Raw genomic sequence first — 23,841 nt, 5'->3', positions numbered from 1 at the left:
CCTCTCTCTCTCTCTCTCTCTCTCTCTCTCTCTCTCTCTCTCTCTCTCTCTCTCTCTCTCTCTCTCTCTCTCTCTCTCTCTCTCTCTCTCTCTTTCTCCCCCCAACCTACCTACCTATCTGTCTGTCTGTCTATATCTGTCTATCTGTGTATATATATATATATATATATATATATATATATATATATATATATATATATATATATATATATATATATATATACTTGTTTGCGTAAAAGGGGAAGGACGACCTGTGTCTTACGAGAGAGAGGAAGAGGAAGTGAGGGGAAGGCCTGGCAAATCTTTTAACGGCAACAACAGCTTGCTTGTTCCTTAACTGGTAGTCGGTGAGGGAGAGGAGGAGGAGAGAAGAGTGAGAGGAGAGAGAGAGAGAGAGAGAGAGAGAGAGAGAGAGAGAGAGAGAGAGAGAGAGAGAGAGAGAGAGAGAGAAGAGGAGGAGGAGGAGGAGGAGAGTGGGAGAGGTGTTTGTGATCTGGGGTGGGAAGAGGGAGAGTGGGAGAGTGACAAAGTGGAAAGGACCGGTAGGACCACGAGGATCCGGACCGGGAGGACCTGGACGACCAGGACCGGGAGGACCAGGACGATCAGGACTGGGAGGACCAGGACGACCAGGACCGGGAGGACCAGGACCGGGAGGACCAGGACGACCAAGACCGGGAGGACCAGGACGACCAGGACCGGTAGGACCACGAGGATCCGGACCGCGAGGACCAGGACGACCAGGACCGGGAGGACCAGGACAACCAGGACCAGTAGGACCACGATAATCCGGACCGGGAGGACCAGGACGACCAGGACGGGAGAACCAGGAGCGACCGGGAGAACCAGGAGCGGTAGGACCAGGACGACCAGGACCGGGAGGACCGGGAGGACCGGGACCGAGAGCTTGCAACACCAGCGAGACCAGGTGGAGGGGCCGGGGTTGGGGTTGAAGGGGAGGGAGGGAGTTCCTCCTCCCAGGCGGCATACCAGCACACCAGCAGGTGTGTCGCGTCCCCCGACATCGATCTCCTGAAACCCCCTTTCCCCCCCTCCCCCTACCCTCTGGGGGGGGAAGGGTTGAGGAGGGGGAGAGGGTTGAGGAGGGGGAGGGAGTTGAGGAGGGGGAGGGAGTTGAGGAAGGGGGATGGGGTTGAGGAGGGGGAGGGAGGGAGGCAGGCAGCCTCTGGACTGCATTATCTTATTGATGGAAAATGATCACACGACCCTCCCAGGCACAGCCAGCCAGCCACCCGTCACCAGCCCTTTCACGGGACGACGCGTCGGCTCGACGACGGACGACCCGCCGCGATAGAGCAGCGCACGTCGATGCGACGACCACCGTCACTACGACCACGACCACGACGACCCGCACCACTCTGCAGCTCCCTCCCTCCTGGCGAGCACGACGACACGACCCTGGCGCAGTGTGGTACGACCGCCGTGCTGTCGTGCTCAAGAAGGTTAGGGTCAGCCTGCCTTCAGGGGCCTCCCAGGGTCGAGCGCATTGGGTTCGAGTCCTGGTTTACGGCAGTCGGTCCACAGTCAACCCAGCTGTTCATCCATCCCAAAGGGTTGGTCGATAAGATGTGTATCTGGCTCAGGCAGGGATATATATATATATATATATATATATATATATATATATATATATATATATATATATATATATATATATATATATATATCTTTCTTTCATATTATTCACCATTTCCCGCATTAGCGAGGTAGCGTTAAGAAAAGAGGACTGGGCACTTGAGGGAATATCCTCACCTGGCCCCCTTCTCTGTTCTTTCTTTTGGGAAAATATATATATATATATATATATATATATATATATATATATATATATATATATATATATATATATATCTTTCTTTTTCTGTCAAACTATTCGCCATATCCCGCGTTAGCGAGGTAGCGTTAAGAACAGAGAACTGGGCCCCTGAGGGAACATCCTCACCTGGCCCCCTTCTCTGTTCCTTCTTTTGGAAAATTAAAAAAAAAATAGTGAGAGGGGAGGATTTCCAGCCCCCCGCTCCCTCCCCTTTTAGTCGCCTTCTACGACATGCAGGGAATACGTGGGAAGTATTCTTTCTCCCCTATCCCCAGGGATATATATATATATATATATATATATATATATATATATATATATATATATATATATATATATATATATATATATATATATATATATATGCATACATACTTACATACACACCAGGTGTGCTAATTCTGTGCAGGTTATACTGGGTCCAAGGCTAATCTCTGCCACGATGTATTTTCCTTTGAGACGTTAAAACATTCAGCCTGGGATGTCATGTCATTCTCTCTCTCTCTCTCTCTCTCTCTCTCTCTCTCTCTCTCTCTCTCTCTCTCTCTCTCTCTCTCTCTCTCTCTCGTCCCAGGCCACCGCTGATGACGTGATCCCCAGGCACGTCACCTCCCACCTCCCCTCCTCCACTCACTTCAGACTCTTTCGCGGGGTGGTGGGGGGTTGGTGAGGGAGGCAAGGACGACGTGTCGTTCTGGCTCCCAGTCGCAGCCCAGCCCCGTCTTGGCCCGGCCCGGCCCGGCCCAGGGACCGGGTTAGGCCAAGCTGGGTCAGGTGCAGCCTTAAAGGTCAGAGGTCACCACGCCCGCCGGCCGCACCTTAATTGATAGTCACCACATGTACGCTGGTGGCGACACACGCACACACACACACACACACACACACACACACACACACACACACAGCTTCTAGATTATATTTGACCATTGGAGTCTAAGGGTAAGGATGTATCCTGCAACTTTTTCATATTCTCCTTACGGCCACAACTTGGAATATGCTTCTCAGGTTTGGTCACCGGTGCACTTAAAGGAGCACAAAGAGCTGGTAGAGAAGGTCCAGAGGAGGAGGTGGTGGAGGAACAAAGATGGTGCCAGATTTAAGAGAGCTAAGTTACAGGGAAAGGCCATAGAAACTTTAAATTTCTCCATCTTGGAGTAGAGAAGAGTGAGGGGTGACCTGACCACAAGCTTTTAAGCCAGATCGAAGACGTAGACTGTGACCAATCCCTCGAGAGATGTAGAAGGGACAGAGCAACTAGAGGATATAACATAAAGTTAAATTTAAATTAAAGTTGAATTTAAACATTTATTTTATAGCAGAGAATATGAGGAGGGGGGCCCCACCAGCGTAAAGCTCCCTCCTCGATCACGTACAGTGAATAATTGCACTCACTCACAGTAAGAATTATCATTATAATTAGTTTAATAGTAATAGCAGTAATGATAATGATAATAATAATGGTAGTAGTAGTAGTAGTAACAATAATAATAATAATGATAATAATAATGATAATAATAATAATAATAATAATAATAATAATAATAATAATAATAATAATGATAATAATAATAATAATGATGATAACGATGATGATGATGATGATGATGATGATGATAATAATAATAATAATAATAATTATTATTATTATTATTATTATCATATAAACAGGGATTCTGTGCCGGGTGTATGTTCCCGAGACCCGTGATCCTCCAGGCCGTGGATATGGATAACCGAGTGGCTTCGCATGTACCGGAATTCAGTACCTTGTAACCAGGGTTCGAATCCAGCTCGGAAGACGGCGGATTCGTGATGGGAACTGAATAAGAATGTACGCTCACTGTATGATGACGATTCTCTCTCTCTCTCTCTCTCTCTCTCTCTCTCTCTCTCTCTCTCTCTCTCTCTCTCTCTCTCTCTCTCTCTCTCTCACCTTTCTGCCCCTGTAACCCACCCCACCCCCTTTTTTTTTGAGGCTCCTCAGCTCTCATAAAGCCATCCACGTCTGCCGGGCGTAAACATAGGTCAAACAGTGATTATAGGGTTGAGAGCGTTGAAAACGGTATGCTGAATTGGCTTTGACATACAGAGAGAATGAGTGAGGAAAGTATGTCGTAGAGGATGTAGAGGGAAGGGGGAGACCAAAAGTGGAGATGGAAGGACGTAGTAAAAGAAAAAAGGATTTTGAGCGATCGGGACTTAAACATGCTGGAGGGTGAAAGGCTTGCGTGGGATAGAGTGAATTGGAACGATATGGTTTACTGGGGTCGACGTGCTGTCAGTTGACTGAACCAGAGCATATTAAGCGTCCGGGGTAAACCATAGAAAGGTCTGTGGAGCCTGGATGTGGACAGGGATCTGTGGTTTCGATGCGTTGCACATGACAGCTAGAGAATGGATGTGAGTGGATGCGGGCGGACTTCACCTGGTCCTGGCGCTACTTCGTAAACGTGGGAAACGGCAATCAAGTATAAAAAGTATACATATATATATATATATATATATATATATATATATATATATATATATATAGATATAGATAGATAGATAGATGGATAAATAGATAGATGGATGGATAGATATACAAAATTGGACACTTTATCGTGTTTAAAAATCAATGGAATACAGCTCTGTCGAAGAACTTCTCGCTGCAAGAGTTCACGTGCTCCCTGTTACTGATTGTAACGCAACCTTAAGATTGAAGGAAGCCCTTAAGAATGGGATGGGGGGGTCGTGGTGTATGTAATGATAACAATGTAAATAGTGTTAGTGAACTCTGGCAAGTGTTTCCCGTAGAGTTAAGTGTGTGTGTGTGTGTGTGTGTGTGTGTGTGTGTGTGTGTGTGTGTGTGTGTGTGTGTGTGTGTGTTTATAGGAGGGTTAATGTAGTGGTATTATTGGCCTGGTATGATTGTCGTAGTGGTGTTGCCGAGGTGTGGTGTCCTCCTCCACTACGTCATGACTGTGGTGGCGCACGCCTTCTGTGGCGGGTTGAGGTAGGTAATGGCGTGGTGTCTGTGGCGTGGGCAAGGGTTTTGTGGTTATGGTGGTTGTCTGGGGTTTCTGTGGTTGTTTTTAAGGGTGGGGTGTGCATGGTCGGCTGGTGATTGCCGTGGTTTGGAGCAGTTCATTAATGGTAGTGCGACAGCTTGTGGCAACCCTGGTTGTGACGGAATGGTAAGTGGCAACTCTCCAGTGGTAGTGGAGGTGGAGTATGGCAACTCACAGCAGTGGTAGTGGTGCATGGCAACTCGCTAGTGATTGTGGGGGTGGTGCAAGACAATTCACTTGTGGGAGAGGGAATGTTGCATGGCAACTCACCTGTAGGAGTGGTGACTTACATGGCAACTTGCCATTGGTAAGTGGAATGGTGTGTGGCAGCGGTATCGTGTGTAGCAACTCGGGATGGCGTATGGCATCTCGGCATTGGGAGTGGTTTGGCAAATGGCAACTCACTAGTGGTAGTGCGATGGCTAATGGCAACTTACGAACGACAGTGGAATGGCATATGGCAACCCACCAGTGGTGGTAATGGGTGGGTATATGGCAACGCACCATGGATAGTGGGGGGGGGGGGGGTTGGTCTATGGCAACTCGGTATTGGAAGTTGGGGTGGCATATGGCAACTCAGGCTGTGAACATGGCGACACACACACACACACACACACACACACACAGTGTCGGCAGCAGCGGCAGCAGATGGTTCAATACTGGCCATGGGGGGAGAGGAAGAGGGGCGGGAGTGTTGAATGGTGCCCCCCTACCCATGTGTTCCCAGTGGAGTGTTAACCCTCCCCCTTCCCCTTCCCCTTCCCCTTTCCCCCTCCCCCTTCCCCCTCCCCTTCCCCTTCCCCCCTCCCCCTCCCCAACGCACCCCACACACACACACTACCCCTCTTCTTTTAGCTGGCTCTTCACAGCTAACTCCCTCGTGTTAGTTGGGTCCCCCCACCTCCACATGTATGTCTCCCTGTAAGCTAGATATCTGCAGCTAAGTACCCCGTGGTAGCTGGGACTGTACAGCTAAGTACCCCGTGGTAGCTGGGCCTGTACAGCTAAGTACCCCGTGGTAGCTGGGCCTGTACAGCTAAGTACCCCGTGGTAGCTGGGACTGTACAGCTAAGTACCCCGTGGTAGCTGGGACTGTACAGCTAAGTACCCCGTGGTAGCTGGGCCTGTACAGCTAAGTACCCCGTGGTAGCTGGGCCTGTACAGCTAAGTATCATGTGGTAGCTGGGTCTGTACAGCTAAGTATCCCGCGGTAGCTGGGTCTGTACAGCTAAGTATCCCGTGGTAGCTGGGTCTGTACAGGTAAGTATCCCGCGGTAGCTGGGTCTGTACAGCTAAATATCCCGTGTTAGCTGGGTCTGTACAGTTAAGTCTCCACAGCTTCTTGTCATCATATCTGTGTCCCTGTGTCACGACACCTGAACATCCCATGTTAGCTGGAATGGTTCATTACGGCGATCGAAATAGCTTCAGGAAAGTTCATCGAGATGTTGGTGTCGTCTGATTAATTGCCTTCAGTCAGGTGATTGCGGTCGTTTCAGTAAAGCCGTGTGAGTTAGTTTCAGGAAGGTGATCGGTTTCATTAAGCTGATTGGTTATTTCATTAAGCTGATTGGTTGTGTCTGGAACTTTCCCCCCCACCCCCTTCCCAGGTGGTTATTGACCTTGTCTGTTATGGTCTCAACCGACTGGCTAGTCTCAGGCTCCACGATTGGTTTGTGTCAGGCTACTGGATTGGTTTGTGTCAGGCTGCAAGATTGGCTAGCCTACCTCAACGATAGGTTAGTCTCAGGCTCCACGATTGGCCAGTCTCAGGCTCCACGATTAGCCAGTCTCAGGTCCACGATTGGCCAGTCTCAGGCTCCACGATTGGCTAGTCTCAGGCTCCACGATTGGCTAGTCTCGGGCTCCACGATTGGCCAGTCTCAGGCTCCACGATTGGCCAGTCTCAGGTCCAAGATTAGCCAGTCTCAGGCTCCACGATGGAGTGGAGGGGTTGGCTCTGAGCGATGGGTTGACGTGTCGATACAGAAAAAGTAGAAGAGGAAAAAAAAAAAAGCCCTGAGAGAGAGAGAGAGAGAGAGAGAGAGAGAGAGAGAGAGAGAGAGAGAGAGAGAGAGAGAGAGAGAGAGACCTTCACCATAATAATTCCCTGCTTTACCAAAGTATGTTAAGGTTACACCCCCCCCCCCCTCCACCTCCCTTCTTCCCTCACCCACATGGTAGCAGGCCGGGTTGTGTGTGTGTGTGTGTGTGTGTGTGTGTGTGTTTGTGTGTGTGTAATTACCTTTTTGAACTTTACTGGGAGGGAATTATACACTTGTGAGGACCTCCCACCTCTTGAACTTTCTCTTCTGTCGTACAGTATTTTGAATTTCTTTATGGTGTCCACACTATTCGTTCATGTTTATTTGTTTTCAACTAAAGTTTTCAGCTTAATTTCATCTTACAACATCTAGTTATCATATCCTTGCATCTTTCCTGGAAACGTTTTCCTTTAATAACGTTAGATTGTTTTTAAACGTTATTGACTTTGACTTGATCACCCTCCTCTCTTTTCTCTTCCATGATGGGGTAAATTTTAACCCCCCCCCCCCCCCCCAAGCCTTTCTCCTCAACTCTGCTCTTTTAATTGTAGCACCATCTTTGTTGGCCTTCCTCTGGACCTTCTCTGTTAGCTCTTTGTGCTTCTGTAGGTGCTGTGACCAAGCTTGAGAAAAGTATTCTAATTCTTGCCCTATGTAAGATGTGAAGATCATGCTAAATTATTGTAATAGTGATGATTATAACAACAGTAATAGTGACAGACTATTTATTTACTAAATTAGAGCCATAAGCTCAAAGTATGCAGGGAAAATACACAGTAGAAATTGGAGTTATAATAAGGGTAAAAGCGTCACAGAGCCAGCCTTTATAAAGCCACTGTATGTAAAAAAGAAAGAAAAAAAGTTGCAGTCTTTGGAATAGTGTTAATCTTGTAGCTATTTGTTCCACCTTGGATAATGCTCAGTGCCGTTGTGGTGCCGAACTACAACTAGTGGTCGTGGGATCTCTGATGACAGAAAGTGACTGTGGCGGGGATGGTGTAGTAGCTACTTTCTGAGTTGTCGGATGAGGTCCAAATTGATGGTCGTAGTAAATTGGGAGAGCCAGTGGGTTTGAGAGAGAGAGAGAGAGAGAGAGAGAGAGAGAGAGAGAGAGAGAGAGAGAGAGAGAGAGAGAGAGAGAGAGAGATTGTTTCGTGATGAAGGAAACCATGTGGGTGCTCGTGTGGAGAGATTGTTCATGGTGGAGGAGATGCAGTTTGGAGTTACGACAGTGTTGGAGGAAGAGAAGGTGCAGTTGAAGGTGAGGATGGGTATTGATGGAGGAGGAGGAGGAGGAGGAGGAGATGGTTCAGTTTGACGGGGAGTATGTTGAAGAACGTCGAGTGGTGGAGAAGGGGAAGTCTATGAACGGGGCTCTTGGTGGTGATTGGTTGGGGGGCGGCTATTAAATGACGAGAAGTAGGAAGGAATAGTGGAGGAGGAGGAGGAGGAGGAGGGAGGTGGTGGGGCAAGAGGAAGAGGAGGAGTGAGGAGGGGCAGGAGGGAGAGGAGGAGGAGGAGGAACACGGGGAGGGTGGGAGGCAGGGGCAGGCAGGCAGGCAGGCAGCAGCGGTAGCGGCAGCAGCAGTGTGGGCTGGGGCCTGACGCGGCGCGGTGGTCAGGACTCCTCCCTCGCTGCCGCCCACCACGGGCACGGAGGTCACTCTCCCACCTACATCCTACAGCCACGGCTCCTCCTCCCGTCACCACCTACGCTGTAGTACACTCCGCTGTCGCCGCTCACCACGACGTCACGGAGGATTTGGAAGTGTATCCACGATCCTCATTAGTGCAAACTCTTGTGTCGCAGAGAGAGAGAGAGAAATAAAAATAAAAGAGAAAAAAAAAAACCCACAAAGAAATGTAGAGAGACTGTGTTAAGGCTACGGTTATATTACTAGCTGTGGAATGTTTTATGTGTTGTGGTTTGGTAGTGGCGTGAGGGCGGTAATGCCTGCAGCCCAGCCATAAAGGTAGGAGGCAGAATATAAGAGTATATCGATTGCATTGGCAGTATAATGCGGCCGTCGATACATTGCTTCATGAATGGTGAATGGAGACTGTGGCGTCGTCATCACTTAGGCACGCGAGAAAGAGAGAGGTGGGGAGGGAGGCCAGTACTTCTCCGGCAGTGGCATAGTATACAGCTGGGGGGTGTCCTAGTAGTGTGTGTGTGTGTGTGTGTGCCCCGTTTGAGGCACTCCTGCCCCGCACTATAGTTCCCTTCCAGACCCCCTCGGCTCAGGTGCCCTGGTGGTGCCGCTCACTGACACCACCCGCCCCCCCTCTCCTCCACATCGAGTTAACAGCTTTTAGCAACCCCCTCCTCCTACGTTGAGAGTTTAATGCATTCTGTTTATGTGGCATATAACTCTCCTGTATGGACCAGACCCTCAACCTCCTTTGTTCTGGATGTAGGCCCAAGTCGTACGGGGCTTTCCACCCGTTCTTTGTAATCAAGCCCATTTGTCTACATCGGGGACACCTCTTCCCCCATTAAACTCCCCACCGTTCCTTAAGTCACTTGTTCCTCCTCATCCCACCCAACCCTTCGCCCTCCAGTTGCTCCAACTCATTGATCTTCTTTGCCCCTTATCTGTGAAGCTAGGTGGAGAATCCTCAACATCCTGGAACTTGTTAACCCTTACAACAGTGCTGACGTAAGTTTACAGCGAAGAGGCCCTTCCTCCGTAGTAGAACTGTTGACCCTGGAACTTGTTATCACAAGAACGTCCTCAAAGTACACTGGACCAGAAAATCACTCTGCAAGAACATTGACAATGGAACTGTTGTTAGGCATTGATTGAACCCCCCCAGCAACTGTGAACAATACCGCACTCGGCTGAAAACTAGTACAGTAAACATTACGTATGTGAATCTATTTGTGTAAGAGGAATCGCTGTTACGGATGAATTGTTAAGTCTGGTAGTTGATATTACGTATGGTATTATCATGGTTGATATTATGTATGGTATTATCATGGTTGATATTACCTATGGTATTATCATGGTTGATATTACGTATAGTATTATTATGGAAACTGTACTGTATGGTGATGCGGGATGCAACGAAGACTGGTTGCCCAGCAACAGACTGCTGACCCGGGAAGCATCAAAGACCTAGTTGGTTTTCCAGGGAGCAACAGTATTGACACAGTAGGCATAAACGACTAGTTACCCTGGAAGTAGGAGCGACTTGTGACCCTGGAAGTAAAGACTTCGTTGACCCAGGGGGAAAACATTAGAAGCTGACGAGTAGTAGCAAGGGAAGGTGATTGTTAAAAACGAACTACTGTAGCCTTAGAGGTAGTATACTAGGTACCCTTAAAAATGATAGATTAATGCCTCCGTGGCACTAGACTACCAGCCCTTAAATCAGACTGACAGTTGTTCATATAAAAAAAAAAAGAATAAGTGGCTGCATCTGACAGCAGACAAGGTTAGTAAAGATGGAACCCTGAAAGAATCGTGACTTTAAAGGCAAGAGTAACATTCCAGCGACTGGAAGCAACTGAGACGAGCCCTCCAGGAAGCAACAGATTAGTGCCTTTTTGGCAGCAACAGACTGGTGCGCCAGGAAGCAACAGATTAATGCTTCTGGAGGCAAGGGACTGGTGCATCTGGAAGCAACAGATTAATGCTTCTGGAGACAACAGACTGGTGCGCCAGGAAGCAACAGATTAATGCTTCTGGAGGCAAGGGACTGGTGCATCTGGAAGCAACAGATTGATGCTTCTGGAGGCAAGGGACTGGTGCATCTGGAAGCAACAGATTAATGCTTTTGGATGCAACGCACTGAAGATCCAGGAAGTAGCAGAAAGACTAGTGCGCACTGGAAACACAGAGACTAGCACACCTGGAAGCAACAGACCAACTCTCTAGGAATCAATGAACAAGAGACCCGGGAAGCGACGAGGGCTGGTGACTCTGGAAGCAACAGATGCAGGGAGCAATAGAAAGTATGACTCAGAGCTGACCAAAAGACGTAGAGAGAGGGGATGACGAGACAGAGAGAGCTATGACGACGCAGGCGGTAGGGTCGACCTATGACAACTCAGGTCAACAAACCATAACCCTGGAACACAGGAAACTAAAAAAAAAAAAACGAAAAGTAATAAGGTGATTTGATAAAGTAATTACACACTGTCTCCCATCCTTATGCATTAGGAAATATAGGATACTGTTCCTATAGTCCTGCAGACTTTCCCTTGTCCTTTCAGCAGATAACCTCGATCCACACCATCAGGTCTTCCGTTCCCTGGCTTTTCCATTATCTTCCAGGAGAGAGAGCCTCGTCGTACACCGCCACATCCCCTTGTTCCTCGGCTTTCCCATGCCTTCCAGCAGATGATTCCTCGTCATACATCACGTCTTTTACCTGGCTTGCCCCATGTTTCCACCCCAAGCAGATACCCTGCTCATAGACCGTCGGGGTCCTGGGTTGTTTGTCTTCCCTGCGGAACCGAGTGGCGTTGAGGTGCGAGCAGTCAGTCTGCTGAGCCGCCGTCACGGGCCTCAACACCACCACCCTCCTAGGTGCTATCCATCAGAGGCCCGGGGGGTGCGGCGGGGCGGCCCCAGCAGCTAGGGGCGTCCCGGGCTGGTGGAGGACGGCTGCTCTCCTGCTGGGGCGTTCCGGGAGTGGCTGGCTGGCTGGCTGGCTGCCCCGCCTTGGGGCGGATGGGAGGGATGAACTCTGGAAGCTTCGCCCGTGTGACAGTAGGAGCTGCGCTTCCTGCTACATTGGAATGGCTCTTAGGAAAGCATATCATGTACTGAAATGACTCCCAGAAAGGCATATCATGTACTGGAATGACTCCCAGAAATGCATATCATGTACTGGAATGACTCCCAGAAAGGCATATCATGTACTGGAATGACTCCCAGAAAGGCATATCATGTACTGAAATGACTCCCAGAAATGCATGTCATGTACTGGATGACTCCCAGAAAGGCATGTCATGTACTGGATGACTCCCAGAAATGCATATCATGTACTGGATGACTCCCAGAAATGCATATCATGTACTGGAATGACTTCCAAAAATGCATATCATGTACTTGAATGACTCCCAGAAATGCGTGTCATGTACTGGAATGAATTTCAGGAAGGCGTGTCCAGTGTAGTAGCATGTGGTGTGGGTGACACACGGAGGCTCTGTATATATCAGCTCCTTCTGTTAGAAATGGCTTTACGTCTTTTGTGTATGACTGTGTATGTGTGTGTAGGTTTATATGTGTATGCGTTTGCTTTTACATACATGTAAGGTTGTTTCGCTGCATGCGTGTGTGTGTGTGTGTGTGTGTGTGTGTGTGTGTGTGTGTGTGTGTGTGTGTGTGTGTGATATTTGCACTGTAAGGGGAGGGAGTTCTACATCCTTGGGTCCCCCATCTCTTGAACTTCCTCTCTTATCATACAGCTTTTTTGAAACTTCTGTATATCGCAAAAGTTGACAGTTTCAGTGCTGAGTATGCTCCATCCTCCCGCTGTTGTGATAACTGTATCAGTATGTTTTGATTGTCTTTTCGAGCAGGTTTCATCCTTAATTACCTGTCATGCCCAGTGGTTATTCTGCCCTTTGAAAGAACTATTCACTGTCGACGTCATCAAACTGGATTAAAAACTTGAATGTTCTGATCGAATCAATTTTACTCTTCTCTCTTTAGTGGTGGGCGAAAATTTGTGGCATTGAACGTCTTACTCTAACTCACCTTTCTTGATTTTGGTACTGTTTTTGTTGCTCTGCTCCAGAGCTTCTGTGTTAGTTCTGTATGCTTCTCCGAGTGTGGTGGCTAAACTGGAGAGGCATTTTCTAGTTTTTGGCCTAAAATATGTCGTGAACAGTTTGCGGAATACTTCCAGACCCATGTCCTTGAAATGCAATCCTCATAGTTCCCAGCAGACAGTGAAAAGGCAATTCTCATAGTTCCTAGCAGTGAAAAGGCAATTCTCATAGTTCCCAGCAGACAGTGAAAAGGCAATTCTCATAGTTCCCAGCAGACAGTGAAAAGGCAGTTCTCATAGTTCCCAGCAGACAGTGAAAAGGCAATTCTCATAGTTCCCAGCAGACAGTGAAAAGGCAATTCTCATAGTTCCCAGCAGACAGTGAAAAGGCAATTCTCATAGTTCCCAGCAGACAGTGAAAAGGCAATTCTCACAGTTCCCAGCAGACAGTGAAAAGGCAATTCTCATAGTTCCCATTAGACATTTTATCGTCTAGAACTCTGACGACAGGTTAGGTACAGTCTCGACTCGCCAGTCCCTCTCACACACTCACACACACGCCCCTATAGCTTATATTGTGCTTGATGTTAATTCTTATCGAGGTCTTTTGTCACTCTTCCATCCTCATTGTGCTGCCCATTGAATAGGAACAACTTGGGAGTTTGTCTAGGTCCCCTTGTAAAGCGATGCAGTCCACCTCGTTTGTACCTCCGCCATGACTTACGCATCATCTGCAAACATATGCAGGTGATGAGATCGCTCCTTTCTGGTAGATCACCTAGATAGATCGAGAGGAGAAATGGTGGTCGTAGGACCGACCCCAGCTGCACTCCACCCATTTCATGGAGGGTCGTCTCACGTGCTTCCTTAGTTTCACTTCTGCCAAAGTGATTTTCTGTACATCGAAGAAGTATCCCCTTATTATGCCTGCCTGAAAATCCATTTTCTTTTACTGGCGAGCATTCCTATGTGATACACTGGCCTGTGCATTCTATCAATCCATTAGCACACGACCTGCCCCCCCCCCCCCTCTCTCTCTCTCTCTCTTGCAAATAAGTCTGAGATGTGTGTGTGTGTGTGTGGGCGTGTATTGATTAGGGGAGAGACGCTTTGCGTTTACGAATTCATTGTGGAATTGTTTTGCTTTGTCTTCTAATTGTGTGTGTGTGTGTGTGTGTGTGTGTGTGTGTGTGTGTGTCCTTTTTTTTTTTTTTACCAGGTCAGGTGTTTGGTATTCGTGTCATGTCTTGACTTAATTAAGTGTATTATTCTCATTCCTTTTGTGTATTTCACCCGTACGTTATATTATTTTTATTGTATCATGAGTTGTATCTATGTATTTTGATGGGTATGTATGTGTGTATGTAGATATACACGTGTCTCCTCAGCTCTGGGGTCGGTGTCTTGTGCATTTCCCTTTCCTCTGTGTCGTAACACTGTGTAGATTGGGTGAAATAACTGCACTGTTCGTGACCTTCTTACCTTTGAGTTGAAGGGGAGTATGTCGCTTTTTTCGTGGCTTGTACAATTGTAATGGGAGTACTTACCCTCTTCCCTGCTCACACCTCTGTTAAGGGGAAGTAGTTTTGTGTTCGCTTCGACTTCGAGGATAGAGTTTCGTGTTTATGTTTAGCGTGGTAGGAGAAAACCATTTGTGTGTGTGTGTGTGTGTGTGTGTGTGTGTGTGTGTGTGTTTCGTCACGGTTTACAGAAAACTTGCTTCTGTACCTTCCCGTTTTCTTTATATTGAGTCACACCAGTCAAGAGAAAGGTAATTATTTGGTCTTTTTTTTTTTTTTTTAGGTATTTAAGGCATTTTTCCTAATACGACGTCATTCGCGTATACCATTATATATCAGATATATCAGTATATATCAGAGTATATCAGATATATCAATATATCAGTATATATCAGAGACATATTGGATATATCAGTATATGTATATATCAGAGATCTCGTAACCTGCGAACGTTAAAGATCCAATGTATGTTTAAATCCTTAAGCTGTTCACACCCTTTGGTCGTTATTGGTAAATATATGTTCATTTTTAACGTAGTTTCAAACATTGAAATACCAGTTGGGCAAAATAACAGTTTCGACCTTAAGAATGCGTGGAAGATGATCATACGGTCAAACCCGGTAGTACCACTTTGCTCCAGTTTTGCAGGTGTGTTGTGTGTCCAGTAAACACTGTAAACTTATACCCATTTTTAGTGCTCGAGGGCAATTTTTTTTATTTTTTTGTATTGTAAGTTATGTGGAGTTTTTGTCTCTGGGTGAAACTGACTTTAGTTTTGACCGCCACCAAAATATGTTAGCGTGCAAACTGCTGAGGAAGAGGGTAAAGTTGCATCATCTGTTTATTGCAGCCGTAATTACTAAAGTAACGTTTCATACATATATATATATTTTATTTACTCGTTATACTTAATCGCTGTTACTCGCGTCAGCGAGGTAGCGCCAAGAAACATTATATATATATATATATATATATATATATATATATATATATATATATATATATATATATATATATATATATAATTGTGTTTGTGTGTGTGTAGTATACGCCTTTGTTGTAAGTTCTTTTGACGAGCCAGTACGTACTCCCTTCTGAGGATGAAGGATGAACACCTGGGTCGGCTGAGCACTTCCTGCCCAACCCTGCGCTCCAACGCGGACACGCTTGATTCACGGGTAGGAGCGCTGACCACGAAGACCATTTTTTCTTCCTTGTATTTTGTTCCACCTCTCATGTTTCTTGGTTTTTAATGAGACTGCGTCTTTGTGATATAATTAAGACACCAGTATGCATGTACCTTGAGTCGCGTGTGCTTGTATTGAACTGTGTGTGTGTGTGTGTGTGTGTGTGTGTGTGTGTTTACCTTGCATGTATCGGGGTGTATGTATATTTCTCTTGTGCAGTTTGCGCCTGAATAATTCAGGCGCAAATGCGTCATTTTTTTTTTCAGTAAGCGGTGTCCTTGCGTGTATATTTTATACGCAGGTGACCTCCCCTCCTCTCCTTTCTTAGGTCATTCACATATCCGTATTTCGCTTCCGTGCAACTTTTACCATACGATGGATTTGAGCAGGGTACTTAGCGTTGACTGACCTTTCTATATGATGGAAGCGTTGACGGGGTGTAGGGTAGAGCATTGACGGGCAGGGTATGACGTTTAAGTAGCGTTGACGGGGTGTGGGGTAAGTTTAAGGTTGCGTTGACGGGGTGGAGGTAACGGTAGGTAGCGTTGGGTATAGCGTAAGGTTAGGGTAGCGTTGACGGGGGTGTGGGAGTAATGTTAGGATATCGTTGACGGGGGTGTGGGAGTGAGGTTAGGGTACCGTTGACGGGGATGTGGGAGTAAGGTTAGGGTACCGTTGACGGGGGTGTGGGAGTAAGGTTAGGATTGCGTTGACGGGTCTGAGGATGAAGTTAGGGGGGTAGCGTTGTTGACGGGGGCGGTGGGGGTCATGTTTAAATTAGCGTTGACGAGGGGCAGTGTTATAGGATAGGCCTTCCACAATACCTTGCGATGGTCTCTTTAAGTTCTTCTACCCCAGCAGCGTAGCCTGGGACCGCTTTACATTGTGTAGCTCCTCCGCTCCGTCACACTGTTTGAGGCAGCGGACGGTACGACGTACCTACACAACCACCATATGCTAGTTGGTTTAGTATACCCTGTAGTTACTTGTCGAATTGTCCAAGGCTTTTATATATATATATATATATATATATATATATATATATATATATATATATATATATATATATATATATATATATATATATATATATATATTAATTTCCTTGTTTATATAGTCTATTGTGGTGTACACGGCTGCAGGCTTCGAACTGGAACGGTATTTGAGTCACGGATTCGGATTCAGGACGGGTTCGTGACTGTGTCACAGTGAGGGAATGTGGCAGATCCGTGTGCACACGTTCGCTCCCCTCACACTTCGCCCGCCTTTTTGCGCGGCAACACATACGCAGTAGCACTGCGGGCGGGAAAGTATTATCGCCCTGAAGAATGCCATGATTGGTTTTAAAACGCTCTTGTCTACACCGTGCGTGAAATCCAGCCTGTTTCTTCTTCTTCTTCTTCTTCTTCTTCCTTAGCCTGTTTCCTCTTCTTCATCTTACTCTTCTTCTTCTTCTTCTTCTTCTTCTTCTTCTTCCTTAGCCTGTTTCCTCTTCTTCATCTTCCTCTTCCTCTTCTTCTTCTTCTTCTTCTTTTTCTTCTTCTTCTTCTTCTTCTTCTTCTTCTTCTTCTTCTTCTTCTTCTTCTTCTTCTTCCTCCTCCTCCTCCTCCTCCTCTTCCTCCTCCTCCTCTTCTTCTTCTTCTTCTTCTTCTTCTTCTTCTTCTTCTTCGTGCAACTTGTTGTTGCTTTTGTTGTGTTCGCTGAAGATAAAGGTCGTCAGAGTTGATTTACTGCGAGAACTTTTTGAATTTTCACTTGATGTCCGTCTTTGTCTAGCGATCACCGTACCCAGCCTTGGTCAAGATAAGCGTTGACTGGGGCTTTGGATAAGGAGGATCGGGTATCGTTGACTGGGCATGTGGGGTAGTCTTAGGGTAGCGTTGATTGGGCACTTTGGGTAGCGTTGGGTGGGGCACGGTCGGGTAGTATTGACGGGGCGCGGGACCGTGTTTAACGGTATTTTTCACTGGTTGTAGGGGGTAGCGTTGACGGGGAGTGGCACAGTCGCGTTAACAGAGCGTAGGGTAGCGTTGACCAGGTCAGGAGGGTAGTGTTAAGCGTTGACGCGACGTAGTGTACGGTTGACGGGGCGCTATAATATTAACATGGCTTTGACGGCGTATTATATTAACGTTGACGGGGATATGTCACGTGCTAACCACATTATAGACGTGGGTGGGTGTCGGGCGTGTCTGCACGTTCACGGGGATGGTGTATAAGCCCCCTGTGTCCTTGGCAGTGGCGGTGGATATGTCGTTGGGTCTTGCAACTGATACTCATAAGAGGGATAGATAAGGCAGTTTTTTTTTTCCCCATACGAAAATAGGCACATATTTATTGGTCCTTCTTGTAATTCAAGCCTTGGCGTGTTTTTCCTAACATTCCCGTGCTGGAGGCGGTGATTTCAGTGGCTACCGACCCCCCTTAAAAACCCACCGAAATGAACTTGGTCGTCTTGAATATGCATTCCCGTGTTTTCGGGTTCGTGAAGCAGTGAAACAGTTTCGAACGGTTCGCTTTGCAGGGCGAAGCGAGACTCCGTGTCGTCACAGGTCGTTAGTTCATTATTCACGAGTGGCCTTCTGGGTTATTCAGGAGTGTATTCTGGGAAGTGAGGGAGGTGAGGAGGAGGAAGGCATAAAGTACATCGTGTGTAATTTGACGCTCGAACTTGGAGTGTGTGTGACTCAGCTCTGACTCGCCTTCACGTCTGTTTCGAATAGAGCGTCGCGGGTTTTGAAATGGAGGTGCGGAATATCCTTTTTTTTTTTTTTTTTTTTCTTTTTTTGGCTTCGTACCGAGGCACTCTTATTGGGCTTCAAATTAGGGATTTCAAGTTCGGCTTCACATCCGGGCTTGACTGATGTCCAGCGCTCGAAGTTAGGCTCCAGACGAGAAGCTTTCGAAGGTAGGCTTCGGATCACTTATTCGAAGCCTGGTTACACATGCATTTGAAGGTGGGCTTCGTATCACACATTCAAAGCTGGGTTACACATCAGGCTTTTGAAGTAAGACTTGATATCAGGCATTGGAAGTTAGCCATCATGATGGGGATTCTAAGTGAGGCTTCATACCACACATATGAAATTGGGCTTCGAATCATGATTTCGAACTTGGGCTTCCTCTGTGTCCCAGGGATTCGACGCTGGGCTTGATATTAGAGATGTGTTGTTTAGGTTCATGACACGAGCCTGAACTATGGCACACAGATCAGGGACTCGCTGTTTTTTTTTTTTTTAAACAAGTATCTTGCTTTCATGTCATGTCCTCTCGCTGTTCTGTCCCCACATCGACCTGTCTTACAGACTTGAAAGGATGTGAGCAGGTGTGTGTGTGTGTGGGTGGGTGGGTGGACAGGAGTGACGGAGTTGTGTGTGTGTGGGGGGGTGGGTGGGTGGACAGGAGTGACGGAGTTGTGTGTGTGTGGGGGGGTGGACAGGAGTGACGGAGTTGTGTGTGTGTGTGTGTGTGGAGGGACAGGAGTGAGGGAGCTACCCAGTTGCAGGCTGCATTACCCGCTGGGCGTCTTCGTCCCTTCGTTTAAGTCTTCCTTCCACCGTGCCAATCAGCCCAGCCCGAGGCGTTGGCCGAGACGCACTTACCCAGAGTTCGAGGGGCAGAGGCACACACACACACACACACACACACACACACACACACACTTGCCCTTAGCGGCGAGGTAGAGAGAGAGAGAGAGAGAGAGAGAGAGAGAGAGAGAGAGAGAGAGAGAGAGAGAGAGAGAGAGTCCTGGGGTTAGCTTGATGTGGGGGAAAGGGGTGGGGGTGGGGGGGACGACCAGTCAGTGCGTGCTGTGAGGGGCTTGCATGCTTGCATGCCCGCCCGCCCACCCGCGCCGGGGATCGAACACACCCCAGCAGATTTTGCAGTCAGGTGTAAGCCGCCGCCCCACCTCAGTGGAATTGGTCGTATCGGGCGGTGAGCCAGTCGCTGGCTTTGATGTCCAGCCGACCCGATGTATCAGCGAGGGTTCGCGCAACGACTAAAGCCCCTTTTCTCGTGGACTCATAGGGATATATATATATATATATATATATATATATATATATATATATATATATATATATATATATATATATATATTCTCTCAAAGGCCCAGTCCTCTGTTCTTAATGCTACCTTGCTAATGCGGGAAATGGCGAATAGTATGAAAGAATATATATATATATATATATATATATATATATATATATATATATATATATATATATATATATATAAAGTAGTCGTTTCTTCACGGAATAAGTAGCGAGGACGTGGAGATCTCTGGCATCGATTTCCAGGGGAGCCCTTCCCCCAAGGCCTCCTCCCCCTCCCACCCTCCTGCTGCAGGGGATGAGGGAAGGGGGTGTGGCGTGGGCGGGGGGGGGGGGGGGGGGTGCAATCAGGACGGTTCATGGTTCTCTATACAAACCCCCCCCCCCCCGAAAAAAAGCGATCTCTCTCTCTCTCTCTCTCTCTCTCTCTCTCTCTCTCTCTCTCTCTCTCTCTCTCTCTCTCTCTCTCTCTCTCTCTCTCTCTCTCTCTCTCTCTCTCTCTCTCTAAGTTATTTGCCAACAGTATCAGGTACAGTACGTTCGTCTCACACTTGTCCAGACTCACGTATAACCAGAAGAAAAAATATATATATAGAAACGATACTGACCCCAGTATTTTCAAATTGTAGTAGTATAACCCGCCGTTGCTGGGTGGCGGCGCTGCTGTCACTCACACCGACGTTAAAAGCAGTTCGTATTTAAGCGCCCCTCGTTTCACATCGTCTACGGGAGCAGCGAGACGAGCCGACTGCTCAATAAAAAGATTTAATAAAAAACTTACAAGCTTCCAAGTAACAGTATAAATAACGAATTTCCCTTCTGAGTAACCCAGGTCCTTCCAGTAACCAACTGCCTCTTCTGGTTATAACAAAGAATGAAAAATAATTGGTGACAATACGAATTTCTCGTAATGCCCGACTGGTAGCGCCGCCCTGCTGGCAGTGGTGGGCACTATATCACATGCGCCACTGTGATCATATATATATATATATATATATATATATATATATATATATATATATATATATATATATATATATACTATATATATTGGAAAGGATCACAATTTTGCGCATGATCAAGATATTCCTATGAGTCCACGGTGAAAATGAAACACGAAAAGTTCCCAAGTGCATTTTCGTGTAATAATCACATGTTATATTCCTCTCTTGTCTCTCCCCTGATGATGTGATTATTACACGAAAGTGCACTTGGGAACTTTTCGTGTTTCATTTTTCCCGTGGACTCATAGGAATACATATATATATATATATATATATATATATATATATATATATATATATATATATATATATATATATATATATATATATATATGGATGGATGTGGAAAGGGAGCTGTGGTTTCGGTGCATTGTACATGACAGCTACGGACTGTGAACGAATGTGGCCTTTGTTGTCTTTTCCTAGCGCTACCTCGCGCGCGTGCTGGAGGAGGGGGTTGTCATTTCATGTGTAGCGGGGTGGCGACGGGAATGAATAAAGGCAGCAAGTGTGAATTATGTACATGTGTATATATGTATATATATATATTTTTTTTTTCATACTATTCGCCATTTCCCGCGGTAGCAAGGTAGCGTTAAGAACAGACGACTGAGCCTTTGAGGGAATATCCTCACTCTTTTCCTTCATTAGGAAAACTAAAAATGAGAGGGAAGGATTTCCAGCCTCCCCGCTCCCTTCCCTTTTAGTCGCCTTCTACGACACGCAAGGAATACGTGGGAAGTATATATATACATTGAATTGTATAGGTATGTTTATGTGCGTGTGTGGACATGTATGTATATACATGTTTATGTGGGTGGGTTAGGCCATTCTTTCGTCTGTTTCCTTGCGCTATCTCACTGACGCGGGAGACAGCGACAAAGTATAACAATAAATGTAAATAATATATATATATATATATATATATATATATATATATATATATATATATATATATATATATATTTCTTTTATACTATTCGCCATTTCCCGCGTTAGCAAGGTAGCGTTAAGAACAGAGGACTGGGCCTTTGAGGGAATATCCTCACCTGGCTTCCTTTATATGTATATTTATATTTATATTTATATTTATATTTATATTTATATCAACTTCATCTTTAATATTCATTTCATGTAATGTTATATTTAAAGCAGGATAATGTAATATTTATGCCATGTAATGTTATATTTGACCCACGATAATGTAATATCCATGTCATGTAATGTTATATTTGATAATGTAATATCCATGTCATGTAATGTTATATTTGACCCAAGATAATGTAATATCCATGTCATGTAATGTTATATTTGATAATGTAATATCCATGCCATGTAATGTTATATTTGACCCAAGATGATGTAATATCCATGTCATGTAATGTTATATTTGATAATGTAATATCCATGTCATGTAATGTTATATTTGACCCAAGATAATGTAATATCCGTGTCATGTAATGTTATATTTGACCCAAGATAATGTAATATCCATGTCATGTAATGTTATATTTGACCCAAGATGATATAATATCCATGTCATGTAATGTTATATTTGACCCAAGATAATGTAATATCCATGTCATGTAATGTTATATTTGAACCATGATAATGTAATATCCATGTCATGTAATGTTATATTTGACCCAAGATAATGTAATATCCATGTCATGTAATGTTATATTTGACCCTAGATAATGTAATATCCATGTCATGTAATGTTATATTTGAACCAAGATAATGTAATATCCATGTCATGTAATGTTATATTTGAACCATGATAATGTAATATCCATGTCATGTAATGTTATATTTGACCCTAGATAATGTAATATCCATGTCATGTAATGTTATATTTGAACCAAGATAATGTAATATCCATGTCATGTAATGTTATATTTGAACCATGATAATGTAATATCCATGTCATGTAATGTTATATTTGACTCAAGATAATGTAATATCCATGTCATGTAATATTATATTTGACCCAAGATAATGTAATATCCATGTCATGTAATGTTATATTTGACCCAAGATAATGTAATATCCATGTCATGTAATGTTATATTTGAACCATGATAATGTAATGGTAATGTTTCCTGGCGGGCGGGAGGGTGGGCCTGGGACGTAGAGGCGTCCTTCACTGAGAATGACGTACGTCTTGCGCAGCGCCTGACTGTGTGTGTGTGTGTGTGTGTGTGTGTGTGTGTGTGTGTGTGTGTGTGTGACGCCTCACGGAAATAACAGCTATTGACTCCTTCTTCTTTTCCGAGCACACGGTCCTTCTCTGTAACATTTTATTTCATTTTTTTCAGTGTTATATATTGTTATCGGTGTTTCCCTTTTTCACATATCAACATTTGTTCGGTGATTTGTTTTTCTATGTAAAATATTATATATATATATATATATATATATATATATATATATATATATATATATATATATATATATATATATAATCCCTGGGGATAGGGGAGAAAGAATACTTCCCATGTATTCCCTGCGTGTCGTAGAAGGCGACTAAAAGGGGAGGGAGCGGGGGGCTGGAAATCCTCCCCTCTCTATTTTTTTTTTTTTAATTTTTCCAAAAGAAGGAACAGAGAAGGGGGCCAGGTGAGGATATTCCCTCAAAGGCCCAGTCCTCTGTTCTTAATGCTACCTCGCTAATGCGGGAAATGGCGAATAGTTTGAAAGAAAAAGAAATATATATATATATATATATATATATATATATATATATATATATATATATATATATATATATATATATATATATGTGTGTGTGTGTGTGTGTGTGTGTGTGTGTGTGTGTGTGTGTAAAGGGACTTCACTTTCCGATATCTCCTATCGTTCACATGTCTGGTTCCCACGGTCAGCCAGTCTCCGGCTTTTGTGAGGCCCGGGTTGACAGAAGGAAGGACGGAGGGAGGAACTGCCCTCCCGAAAGATGTTCCTCCTCGCGAGGGAAGCTCCCAAGTTGATCCTGGAATATTTCATTTGTTTTCAGACACTTAAAAGAAAAAGTGTTGAACGTAAACTTTGGCGTTGTGTTGCCTGATCCTGTGGCGCTGTGTTGCGTGACCCCTTTGGGTGTTGCGAGGTTTTGCGTTCTGGTTTGATGTGTGAGAGCAGATCTCTCTCTCTCTCTCTCTCTCTCTCTCTCTCTCTCTCTCTCTCTCTCTCTCTCTCTCTCTCTCTCACCCTGAGGCAAGTTGCTCTCTCCCTCACCCTGAGGCAAGTTGCTCTCTCCCTCACCCTGAGGCAAGTTGCTCTCTCCCTCACCCTGAGGCAAGTTTCTCTCTCCCTTTGTCAAGTGATAAATGAATAACCTTAGTGTCCATCTTAGCGTGGCGCACTCTCTTGCCGCTAAGGTTAACATCGTTGCTGGGATCGGAGTGTGAGTGTTGCTTGGTTCG

At 45.5% G+C, this 23,841-nt stretch overlaps 1 protein-coding gene across 6 annotated transcripts in view; it reads left to right on the top strand.

The window, feature by feature from the left end:
- The window catches only part of LOC139749205 (E3 ubiquitin-protein ligase ZNRF1), a 271,792-nt gene that overhangs the window by 201,443 nt on the left and 46,508 nt on the right, over positions 1–23,841 (top strand). The window contains exon 1 of one of the 6 annotated variants that reach the window (XM_071662892.1): positions 8,486–8,902. The exons of the other annotated variants lie outside the window; for them this stretch is intronic. The gene's annotated coding sequence lies outside the window, so the exon portion shown is untranslated. Of the gene's footprint in view, positions 1–8,485; positions 8,903–23,841 lie in introns of those variants that run through there. 6 annotated transcript variants of the gene reach the window in all.

Source organism: Panulirus ornatus, chromosome 6 (assembly GCF_036320965.1).
Source record: "Panulirus ornatus isolate Po-2019 chromosome 6, ASM3632096v1, whole genome shotgun sequence".
NCBI lineage: Eukaryota > Metazoa > Arthropoda > Malacostraca > Decapoda > Palinuridae > Panulirus > Panulirus ornatus.
The sequence above is the reverse complement of the archived record's forward strand: the minus strand, read 5'-3'. Positions and strand labels throughout refer to the sequence as shown.